Source organism: Choloepus didactylus, chromosome 10, assembly GCF_015220235.1.
Source record: "Choloepus didactylus isolate mChoDid1 chromosome 10, mChoDid1.pri, whole genome shotgun sequence".
Taxonomy (NCBI): domain Eukaryota; kingdom Metazoa; phylum Chordata; class Mammalia; order Pilosa; family Megalonychidae; genus Choloepus; species Choloepus didactylus.
The window spans coordinates 43,239,593-43,253,130 of record NC_051316.1 but is presented as its reverse complement, the minus strand read 5'-3'; positions in this window follow the sequence as shown (position 1 = coordinate 43,253,130).

Genomic DNA, 13,538 nt, shown 5'->3' with positions numbered 1-13,538 from the left:
TAGGGCAGGTCTCAATGACTCAGTAATTATTAATAATGGGAAAGTGTGTGACATCTTCTGGGAACTTAGCTTATGTAACATATAACATGCACCAAGTTTTCATCGAAAAACCTCATGTGTATTTAAAAACTTACAAGAGTGCTACATGTTCATTACAGCAACTTTGAAAATATATAGCAGTGTAAAGAAATAAAAGAAATCCCATAATCCCACCAAAATACTTTGGTGTATATTTTTTCAAGTTCACTCAGACTCAGTAAAATACTTTGGGTCATATGACAAGCCTAGGTTTCACCCTACTTTTTAATATACATTTCATCATATCATAAATTTTACTCTAAGGCATTGCAGTTCCACTGAGATGCATTCACACACCACACAATCATCCAAAGTGCACAGTTAAATGTTCACAGCATCATCACATAGCCATGCATTCATCACCACAATCAACCCTCTGAACACCCCCACTACTCCAAAAAACAAAACTAAAATTAAGAATAAAAATGAAAATAAAAGTAAAAAGGAGCCCCAAAACATCCCATACCCTTTCCCTCCTATTATTAATCCACCCTGTCCCCCTTTTTTCCACTCATCTGTCCACACACTGGACAAAGGGAGTATGAGCCACAAGACCCCCACAATCACACTCTAAAAGCTAGATAGTTTTATATGATCATCTTCAAGAATCAAGGACACTGGATGGCAAATCAACAGTTCCAGGTACTTCCCTCCAGCCATTCCAATACACCAAAAACTAAAAAGGGGCATCTATACAATGCATGAGAATAACCTCCAGAATGATCTTTCGACTCCATTTAGCCTAATCTCTCTTCCTCCTTTTGGTCAGGAAGGCTCTCCCAATCCCATGATGCCAGGTCCAGGCTCATCCTTGGGAGTTATGTCCCACATTACCAGGAAGATTTACACCCCCAGGAGTCATATCCCACAAAGGGCAGTGAGTTTACCTGCTGAGTTGACCTAGAGAAAGAGGCCACATCTGAGCAACAAAAAAGGTTTTCTGGTGGTGACTTTTAGGCACAATTATAAATAGGCCTAACCTCTCCTTTGTAGCAACAAGCCCCACAAGGGCAAGCCCCAAGATCGAGGACTCGGCCCACCATAATGGTTGTCTCCAATGCCTGCAAGAATACCAGGCATTCCTTGGGTGGGGAAGTTCAATGTTTCCACATTTTTCCCCAGGCCCTCAAGGGGGCTTTGCAAACACTTTTTATTCTCTGCCCAAATTACTTGGGATGCATTGGGGCCCCATATCAACCCATACAAACCAACCAGATCTCACCCCCCCACTCAAGTTTCCATGCAATCATGGTGCTTGAACAAACCAACCATTCAAGTTAACTTATATAGCGTGCTACAGAAAATATAGATTTTGCACCAAAAAAACATCTCTTCGTTTGATTTCACACAGAAGCTGAGGTTCCAAAACACAGTCAGTATCATCCTTTTCCCTTTAGTCAGGCTTACCTTAGTTCTAATCAAGTCCGTTTCATTCATATCTTTAATTGAAATCTGATCTCTTTCTCAGCTTCTTTAATGATTTCTGTATGGGGTAATGCTTACATTCATAGCGGCTGAACTCTGGCTCTGAGTCTTAGGTGTCACACAAATACCCAAAGTTCCAGGACCCAACCAGACTACACACAAAGAGCTTATCATCTCAGAGTTTAGGAATAACCATTACAACTAACCATTACAACTCATGAATAGATGTGACTGCTGTAAGAGCTTACAATCTGGGAACCTCTATCACAAGGCTTCCCCTGATAACCCATGCTCCTAGATTCAATTATCAGAGTTCACACATTATGGCCAGTCATATTAGTGAGGTGTTACAATGCTTGTCTTTTTGATTTTCACTTATTTCACTCAACATACTGTCCTCAAGTTCCAGCCACCTAAATGCACACCTCACAACCTCATTTCTTCTTGCCACCACTCATTATTCCATTGTTTGTATACACCACAGTTCAACATTCCATTCATCAGTTGATGCACCCTTAAGCCACCCCCATCCACGATGAATTGTGAATTCTGCTGTCATAAACACCAGTGTGCAATGTCCACTCATGTCCCTGCTCTCAGTTTCTCCAAGTATATAACCAATAACGGGTTGCAGGATGACATGGCAACCCCATAGTCAGCTTCCTGTGGAACAACCAAACCTCCTTCCAGCTAGGCTGGACCCCCCCTCCCCCAACTAACAGGGAATAGGCACATCCCCCTCTCCACACCCTTGCCAACACCTGCATCCCTCTGTTTATTTAAACCGCTTTATTCACACACCGTACAATCCACCCCAAGCAAACAATCAATGATTCCCAGCATAATCACACAATTATTCATTCACCACCACAATCTATGTGAGGAAATTTCCATCTCTTCCTCAAAGAAAGAGGAAAAGGAGAAAAAAATGAATAATAAAATTACAAAAGATAGAAGAAAAATAAAATAAAATACAATGAAAATGTCAGACAACACCACCACCAAGAATTCCATACCACTCCCCTATGTCCTCCTCCTACAGACACCTGGCCTTGGTATATTGGCCCTGTTACAATCAATGGAAGCATCTTACAGTATTACTGTTAACTATAGACTCTAGTTTGCATTGACTCCATCCTTTCCCCTACACCATCCAATCTTCAACACCCTGCGATGTTGACATTCATCTGTTCTCCCTCATTTAAAAACATTCTTATATTTGTAAATTTAATCACTATCATTGACCACTCTAGGCTTTGCCAAGTTACACAATCCCAGTTTTTATCTTCTATCCTTCCCTCTGCATCACACATGCCCTTAGCCCTCCTCCCTCAACCACAATCACACTCATCCTTGTTCAGAGTATCCACAGTATTGTGTTACCATCACACACTATTAAGCTATCCATTCCATTTCTGGTTCTATACAATCAACCCCATCAAAACTTCTGCACTCCTTCAGCATCAAATGCCCAATCTCCAACTCCCTACCATCTCCTGATAACCCATGCTCTCAACTCTCAAATGTCACTCATCAGTGTTAGTCCGTATTGGTGAGACCACACAGTATCCTTACTAATAGTCCTCATTTCTACACTCTTCTCCAAACTACCCCTGTCCTCTCCCATCTGTCTGCAGTGCTCCCTTTAGTTTTTTTTGGAACAGGTATCTTGTTCACAAACTCTCTCATTGATTGTTTGTCTGAAAATGTTTTAAACTCTCCCTCATTTTTGAAGGACAGATGTGCCAGATATAGAATTCTTGTTTGGCAGTCTTTCTCTTTCAGTTTCTTAAATATATCACATCACTGCCTTCTGACTTCCATGATTTCTACTGAGAAATCTGCACATAGTCCCATCAAGCTTCCCCTGTGTGTGATAGATTGCTTCTCTCCCGCTGCCCCCAGAATTATCTCTCTGTCCTTGGAACTTGATAATCTGACTATTAAGTGTCTTGGAGTTGGTCTACTTGGATCTATTCTGTCTGGGGTATGCTGCACCTCCTGGATCTGTAATTTTATGTTTTTCATAAGAGATGCCAAATTTTCACTGATTATTCCCTCCATTATTCTTTCTGCCCCCTTTCCCTTTCCCCCTCCCTCTGGGGCACCCACGACCCATACATTCCTGTGCTTCATGTTGTTACTCAATTCCCTGAGATGCTGCTCATATTTTTCCATTCTTTTCCCTATCTGTTCTTTTGTGTGCAGGATTTCAGATGTCCTGTCCTCTAGTTCCTGAATCCTCTCTTCTGCCTCTTCAAATATGCTCTTGTATGTCTCCATTGTGTTTTTCATCTCTTGTGTTGTGCTTTTCATTCCCGTAAGTTCTGCCAATTGTTTTTTCAGACTTTCGAGTGTATGTTCACACAATGTCTTCTTAATATCCTTCATCTCTTTTGCCATATCTTCCCTCAACTTGTTGATTTGATTTTTGAATTGATTTAGGAAATTTGTTTGAAGATCTTTAATTAGTTGTTTCATCTCTTGTATCTCATTTGAAGTGTAAGTTTGCTCCTTTGACTGGGCCATATCTTTATTTTTCCCAGTGTGATTAACAGTTTTTTGTTGTCTAGGCATCTGGTTTCTTTGATTACCCCAGTCAGATTTTCCCAGACCAGACAGGCCCAGGTCTCAGGAGGGAACTGTATGCAGTATCAGGTTTCTCTGAAGATGAGACCCAGCAGATTGTCAGAATTTCCTGTGAGGCTTCTAGATTCTGTGCTTTTCCTATCCTGCCCAGCAGGTGGTGGTTGTCAGTCTACAGCTCCCCACTGGCATAAAAACATGTGGTGCATTTAATTCTCAGTGGACCCTGCCCCAGCTAGGGACTATGGGTGTCAGAAGCCAAGCTTAAGTTATTTCTGTTCCTCCCCACCCCAGGACCTGGGGTCTGAGTTCTCTGAGGGAGGGCTGCCACTTGATTTGCTCCCTTCCCCCTTTATATCTTCCCTTTTCTTAGGGAAGATAAGCCCTTTAGGGAATTATCTTCTACACTTGAGTTTTTCCTTTGACTCTCTGACTATCCTAACTCTACCCTTGCCAGGGTCAGTACCTGAGATATTCTCTAATGTGCTACTTAAAATGAGACAAAAAAAAAAAAGGAAAAAAAAGAAGTCCCTGTTCCAGAGTCAGTTTCCAGCCCTTCAGTTCACCAGGCAAGAACTGGAGTTGGTTCCTAGTTCCGTTTGCCCCTTTTCTTGGGACACAGCTGTTTTCCAGTATTCCAAGCTCAGTGGACTCCAAAAGCCTTTGTTTTTATTTATTTATGCATTTTTTTCCCATCAGCCCTGCGTTCTCTCTGCCAGGAGAAAGCTCCGGGTTCTTTTCCTGCTTGCTCCTGGTTTATCTGTGCTTGTAGCATATATTTTGTAGTCCAGATTTGTTAATTAAAACCACACTTGGAGCTTGGTTGAGCTACATTCCCTTGCTCCTGGCAGGGACTGCTTTTTCCCACAGTGAAGTTTTCCAACTTAGCCTGCCATGCTGGTGGAGGAGGAGCACCAGCTCTGCAGTTTGGGGAGCTTTACTTACAGTTCTATGCTGCAGTCTTAGCCATTCCACTCATTCTGGACTGGTGTACAATGTGTGTTTGGTCACGGATGTCCTCACATCAGTTGCTCCAGACAATTTTCTAGTTATCTCTGGCTATTTACTAGGGTACTAACTAAATTCCACACCTCCCTATGCCACCATTTTGCCCTGCCTCCACTCTAAGGCATTTTTGATGGTTACAAATATTCCTTTATAGCAATGTGACATAAGTAGTTAACCATTCTACTATTATTACACATTTTTAAGATTGATTTAGATAATTACAGTGAATGCTTTTATTATAAATCTTTGGGCATACCTATAATTATTTCTTAATTATAGCTTCCACAAGGTATGGTAAATGCTTCCATAAGGAATTACTGAGAAAAAAAGTAAGAGCATTTCTAAGATTTTTAATCCATATGATCAAACTGTTTCCCAGAAGTATGATAGTAATTTATGTTTTTTAATATTACATTTAAATATCAGCTTTAAATTTGAGTCCCATGTGGTGACTTGGAGCTGTGTACCACCCAAAAAACATGTTCTTATATTTAATCCATACTTGTGGATGTGAACCCTTGTAAATAGGACCTTTTGATATGGTTACATCAGTTAAGGGTGGCCCAACTGAATTAGAATGGGTCTTAATTCTATTACTGAAGGTCTTATAGGGAAGGTCACAGAGAGAGAAAAGCCAGAGGGAGCAGCCAGGAGCTGAAAGCCAATGGAACACCAAAGAGAGCTGAAGCCAGGAGAGGTCACGTGTGTTGCCCTGTGACAGAAAAGCTGAACCCCCAAGAGCCACAGTCTTCTGGGAGAAAGCATTGTCTTGATGATTCCTTGATTTGAACTTCTCCTAGCCTCAAAACTGTGAGCCAGTAAATTTCCACTGTTTAAGCCAACCCATAACATGGTGTTTGTTTTGGCAGCCAGAAAACTGAAACTTCCCCTTGGTATACATTTTTGTGTAAAAGCATTAAATTGTTAGCATAGAGCTTTTAATCAATATATACACATTTGGAAGCCATTTTGGTCAAATTATTGATGCAAATGTATTACTTTCTATTACAGGAATATTTTTTCTATTTTAGACCAATTAGCCTTAAATGTCACTTATTTTTCTCTTGAGGCTGTTTTACTTGTGGCTCTTCAGGACCTGTCTCATTTATTCAGGAGTTTTCAAGTTAAGAAAATGTTTAAATCATTTTTGTTTTTTTGGATTCCAAATATCATATTCTGCATTAAATCAAGTATCATCCAGATTTGATAATCAATCCAAAGTGCCAACTGGAAAATTAACATTTCCTTTCTTATTTAGTTTGACTTATTACAACTTCAGTCATAATTATGGTATTTATGTTTCGATTTTGTTACTAAAAATAACTGGTCCAAAATTATTTCTCCAAATCATAGAACACAGGTAAAATATTTTTTTATTAGAGAAGTTGTAGGTTTACAGGAAAATCATCCATAAAATACAGAGTTCCCAAATACTACCCTATTATTAACACCTTGCATTAATATGGTACACTTGCTACAATTCATGAAAGAACATTTTTATACTTGTGTTATTAACTATAATCCATAGTTTACAATAGGGTAAACTGTATTGTACAGTCCTATGTTGCTTTTTTTTTTAACTTTGATTCCAGTAACATATTTATAACCTAAAAGTTCCCCTTTTAGCCACATTCCCATATATAATTCAGTGCTGTTAATTACATTCACATACTGTGCTACCATCACCAACATTCATTTATAAAACTTTATGATCAACCCAAATAGAAGCACTGTGCAATTTAAGCATTAACTCCTCATTCCGTATCCCCACTCTGTTCCCTGATAACCTTTATTCTAGTCTCTGACTTGATAAGTTTTCTTCTTCTAATTATTTCATATCACTGAGTTAATGAAATATTTGTCCTTTTGTGTCTGGCTTCTTTCACTCAATATGATGTTCATCACCGATATTTTATGAAAAGTTTGTGTGTCGTGGTTGTTGACAAGGACCACATTTTTCAGGTAATTATCACGATGCCAAAGGAAAACCTGAGATGTGTGACCTTGACATCTTGTCTATCTCAGGGAGGACACCAGTCAACTTCCTTCTGGATCATTCACATTTCATCACACACAAACAAGTGGAAATCCCATAAATCCAAATGGAATCAGAGAATAATCCGTAATATAATAAATTAGTAATTGATCACGTTGAAGGGATCAGTACATATCCCAAAGCACCCAGCTTGAATTCAGAGGGTGACTTAGGCTCTGAAAGCCATGACCAACCATCTGGAGAATTTGAAGATGTTGTTTATGTTAGGGTATGGCCCAACTGAAACAGGATGGGTTTTAATCCATATTACTGGGGGCCTTATAAAGAGAAGAAACCAGAAGTCAGAAGTCAGAGAAGACCACACAGGAAGGAGCCAAATGTCAGCAGAAACTGGAAGGGCACAGACACCAGGAAAAACCAAGGACATTGCCATGTGACGGAGGCCTGGTATCACCAGAATGCTACCCACCCCAGGAGAAATCATCGCCTTGCTAGTGCTTTGATTTGGGTCTTCTGGCCTCTGAAACCATAAGTCAATGAATTCTTGTTGTTTAAACCTACCCATTGTGTGGGATTCGTCACAGCTTCTTGGAAATCTAAGACAGAAGTTGTTCAACCACAACAAAACCTCATGTTTCTCATCGCTAAAATTGGGGATAATAGGATTCCTATTTCATCAAGCTTTTATTTGGGATTACATGAGATAGTGCAGGCAAAGTACCTAAAACCATGGCTGACTCATCATTGGTGATCAATAATAGTTATGACACATTCTTATTTTTATGGAGTTCTAAATATTTGTATTTGTGGTATAATTGATTTTCCTGCTTGACCACACATTTAAACTTTGAGAAGCAATTGAGAAGACCATTGAAATGAGAATTATCCAGACTCTGATCATGATTTTCACAGTCCCTAAATGCTGCAAATATCATGGTGCTCCTCAACATCTAATTTAAATTTAAAACAATATTAGTCTTAAAGCATTAGACTTACACACATGCTGCTTTCTGGAAAAAAAATCTTGCTCTTTTGATTCTCTAAGCTTACTTGGTCTGTTGTGCTGTCTAGCCATGGAATTAGCAACCTGTAATACTAGCATGTTCGTATATTAGAGCATAAGGCCCTATAGCTGTGGTTAATATATTACAGAATTATATAAGTGGGCTAAATGTATATAGACTGAGAGTCAACAGGAACAGAAAGTCTCACTAAAGTGAATGCTAAAATTCTAAAATGTGCTTTTTTTTTTCTTGTTTTTGAGGGATCAAACTTCTTTTCCCATAGGAATATAGCTCAGATTTAATAACAGAAGTCAGTGGAGGAAATGGATGCAGGGCAAACTTTTAGAAATGGGTTTTATGTGTTAAGGGAGGTCAAACTGAATGGTAATAAGAGAAATTTTATGTGAATGTTGTATTGCTATGCATGGTGTGACGATAACCCTGAAAAAGACGATAGATAGGCCAATAGATCTGAATGGCAAGGTGCTTGAATCACTGACCAAGTGAATTAATAAGTACTTTTGTAGTGGAGTTCAATATTGTTTAAATGACTCTGAACAGCCCACTAGCAGATGAAAATTACCCTGCTGCAAAAGGAGCCATTGGCTGGAATAACAACTGATATCAATATAACATGGAATGAATTGATTCCATAGGAAATGTTTGTCTCTGCTGGAACAATAGATAAGACTTGGTGGAAATACTCAGCCTTTTGGGCCTGTGTCAGAGAAAAAGCTCCATGTATGTCAGCTCATTAGACCGCAAGGTAATTGTGGTTGCTGAGTGGTGGAGTTAAGAAGCAATGGCTTGGGAGTTAGGACAAGAGTTTGAGTTCAAGTTCTGTCCCTTACTAAAATATCATTCATTGGCTGTGTGATTTTGGGTATGGGCTTCTACTTCTTGGGGTATCAGGCCTCTCACCTATGAAATGAGGTGGTTATAACAGATCGTCTCTTAGGATTTTTCCAATTCAATCTTGCTATCAATCTTGTGCAGTTAAGCGTGTGCATTATGGAATCAGAGTCCAAAGTCAGTTTCAAGCTCCACTACTGATTAGATTAAATAAACTAAGAGATAAAAAGATGTTTAAAAATTTCTGGTCTAAAGTAAGTGATCAATAATTATTAGCAGCTACTATCATTATTAGTTTTTTACCTGGCTAATTATTTACCCTCACTAGGCCTTAATTACCTCATCTTTTAAGTGGATTATAGTCATCTCCACTAGAGTTGCTGCAGGTATTACATGAGATGTTGCTGAAAACCACTAAGCACAGGACTTAGCACACAATTAAAAGCTGAGTAAATATGATACCTGATTCTCCTTTTCTATGTCAATTATTTTTATTTGAAAAATTTAGTCATGTTCTAGTTAAAAATTCAGAGTGAGATTAATTGATCGAATTCACATAGTTATTAATAAAAAAACAAACAACTGCAATGAAAGCTTGACTCAACAGGAAAAACTTTACCTTTACACAAGTCCAATAAAAACAATGGTAATACATACATAGTTATTTTTTAGGTTGGAACATTCTAGTAGCAAGGAGGTTTTACAAATTTAAGAGAAGCAGCATTAAATGAATAAACATGCATGTGACTGAGCTTAGGATCCCAGTGTTCTGGTCCTGATTCTGCCACTGATTAGCTATTTGATCTATTGGAAATCATGTAACCTCTCTGAGTCTCAATTGTCTGTAAGGTAAGGGGGTTCACAAAGTAAATTCTAAAATTCCTTCCTTATACCATAAACCTGAACTGTCCAATACGGTAGCCACTAGCTACATGTGGCTATTGAGCACTTGAATTGTGCCCAGAAATTGAGATGTGCTGTAACTGTACACACTAGATTTCCAAGATTTCAAATGAAAAACTAATATAAAATAATGCATGATTTTTTTTTTTTTAATTTTGATTAAATGTTGAAAAGATGCTATTTTGGATATAGTTGGTGAAATAGATAAATTACTAAACTTAATTTCACCTCTTTCTTTTCCTCTCTTTAATGCAGCTACTGGAAAATTTAAAATATCATTTGTGGCCTGCATTTGTGGCTCACATGACAGTTCTAATGGACAAAGATGCTCTAAAAAGTCTCTGAGTTTATGAAATACAATTTATTGGGAATTCCAATTAAATTATACCCAAGGTTGGGATTCAAGTCAGATGGGAAATATCTGAGAGCAGGTGGTGCTGGCAACTCAGTCCAATTTGATGGCAGAAGTTGATTTGCATGGGGTAGGGGGGAAGCAACAATTGTGGAAGTAGAGGAAAGGAATGGGAATGGAGAAGAACTTTGTGACCATTGATTAGAGTCTAGTGGAGACAGACAGGGATTGCAAGCAGAATCTGGAGGGGATACATTTAATGCACCTTTGCTGGTCTGACAGAGGAGAAAAGAGGGACGTCCTGTCCATGTGTGAATGGCACTGCCATCAATAGGCTGCATGGGAAGCTAGGAGACAGCCAACAATCTGGTGTCCTGATGGCAAGCATCAATGGCAGGCAATTCCCAAGTCAATTTGGAAGGACTGGAGGAGCAAAGTAAGAACACAGAGAAGGGCACATGGTGAGTGAGCCTGATAGATCAATCCATAAACCCATGGACTCTCAGACAGAACCAGATGACACTTTGTATAGTACTAATGTCTATGCCCTAAAATGTGTGGGCATAATAAATCTGGGATCTTAATGTTAATAAACATATTCTCTAATACTGGTGAGGTTAGGAAAGTTTGTGTCTAAGTGTGTGTGTCAAAGAGAAGGGAGGATGCTCATGGTGACTTAAGCACATTGTTTGGGTGTATCTGGGAGGGCAGTGAGAGGGAGGAAGTGTTGACAGATGTGCACATTGCCACTTTTGTGTTGCCTCCTCTGTTGCTTTACAGACAGTGGAGAATCAACGGGGATCGCAGAGCTTACTTTTTTGGAACACAAGGATAATATTCTAGAGGCAATGACAAAGTTGAACACTAACTGCCACCCCTCCCCAAGCCTATAAATCTCAAAAAGCAAAATGCAAACTATCTCACTGAGTGATAAGAATTTGTGGTTATTTCATTCTTAACACCTTTGCCATTTGACGACTGATTGGATTATTACTGCTAATGTAACCACAAATATTAATGAAAGAGATCTGGCCCTAAGGATAAAGAGACTTGCACTATTCCCAATTTTCTTAACTATTTAACTCATATTCATTTTCGAGTTTAGAACTGGATTGAAATATTTATGAAAAATAAATTTCACAAAGCTACGAATCACAAGTGATACCAATTATTCCTGGTTGAATCCAATAAGACCTTTCAGCAGTGCTCTTAGAATCATGTTCAGGGTTAGACTGACCAATGAGAAGGGCTTCTCAACTGTTAGTCCATAATTCAGCAAGGCTGATTACTACCACCTTGATTGTGAGTGCTCTCTCTTTGCCTTCTTCCTTGACAACATCAGCTGGACTTCCATGATGCTTGTTCTCCCCCTGTCTAATCTCCTTGGAGATAACAAGAGAAAGTATAGAGCTTTCTGGTCTAAAGTACAGGTTGGGAAATTACTCTGTGAGGCACAGAAACATTTGTGGGACGTTTGTACCAGGCACTGTACAAGGCTCTGGAGACCCAGTCGTGAACACAACAGATCTCTTTCCATAAGGAGGATACAAAAAGGTAGAGTAAAGTAAATGTGATAGAGTGACTGGGAGGGCTCCTCTATTAGCAAGGTAATCAGGGAAGCTTGTCTGAGAGGGTGACATTGGAGTTGAGACACTGAAGAGAAACAGGCAACCAGAGGGCACTTCTTTGTATGATTTTGATTACTTAAGAACCCTTTGAAAGGGAAGGGAACCTCAGAAAAAGTAAAGTTTCCACAAACAGGGTATTTGCTTATTATAGAGAAATAAACATCACTTTAAAAAATCCTATGTTGTAGGGTATAACCCATGCACACTGAGTATGCAAAGGCTCAAAATTATGGACTGTTCTTGCCCAAGGTGACCCAGTCAGGAAGAGACAATGCTGAGACCCAGAAAAGCCTTTTATTCTATGTTTTATGCTCTTTCAATAACTTTGGAACCTTTTTGCTATGCAGTTCCTGCTTTAACAGGGAAGTGAGAGAGTATTACAAATAAGTGAAGTTGTCTAGTGAGGACTATGATGAAATAGAGAAAACATTGTCCTCTCTTTAGGGGGCAGTTCATTACTCAATTTCAACTAATTATCACAGACCCACACGTCCTAGAACTTTGATTTTAAAGGAAAAGCTGGAAACCTTGATTTTTATGTGAAATATCAAAATATTTAATTGTTAGTAGTTAGCACAAATCACTCACACACACACACACACACACACACACACCATCTCTTGGCAGGAAGCTATCCCAGAGCACACTCTGATATTAGAAGTGCTTTGAATGAACAGCTCTCTTTTTCACAATCTAAAACCACCTGTCAAGATCTTCTTGATATTTTTTTCCTTCGAGAAAATCTCTCTGAATATAACATCCACAATTTTCCTGCACAAAAATCGTTAAGATTTGAGTTCTGCTGTCAAAATTTACTACCACAAGGGGGAGCTCAAACTTTTTCTTTTCTTTTTCCATTTTTTTTTTAATTTTACATAAAACACTAATGCAACAATTGAAATTATTATCCTATGACACTTTAAGATACTCCTTCTTGGGCTTCGAAAACAAAAGAGACTACAACACTTAAATTTTCCTGCTAAATCAAAATCAAGTGAAAAGATGAATAACCAGAATAGTTAAATTAAGGTATATTTTAAGGTAGTTTATAAACACAGTACTGGGGATGAAGTTGAATCAGATTCACATTTGCCTTAGAAATAAATGGTTCTATAATGGGCTGTTCCTTTGGCCTCTACCTGGGAGGTATGTGATAGGATTGGCAGTGGAGTTTGTTTTTTTTTTTCCATTTATATAAAAATGAACCATTCTCACAGCAATAATAACTGCTTTAATATATTAAGTCATGCTTTCTGATTAAATTCTATTTTCCATTAAACTGTGCTATAGAAATGAAAGGCTGTGTGATTAGAGATCAATGACCTATAATGAGAAACCATTCCTTCAGATATGTTGACTGCTCATACCTGCCCTCCTTGTGATCCGTACTATGCCAATAAATTGGTGATTGTTAAAGTATTGAAATTAGGTTTCAATCCTACTGCTCTTTGTGATTCACAATTTTTTTGTTTTTCTGTTTTTATCTGTATAATGAAGATTTTACACATAAAGGGACAGGGTTGGTGGGAGAGAAAAGATTCTCCTTCCATGCCTCTGCCACCCCCAGCAGGTTCCATCAGCTTTGGTTTATAGGATAGGAAAGAAGAACGAATTCATTCACTCATCTGAAAGGACACAGAGCACTAGAAGTCCTCAACTTTGGAATGTTTACAGTGAACTTTCATATGGTTGACAAATGAGCATTG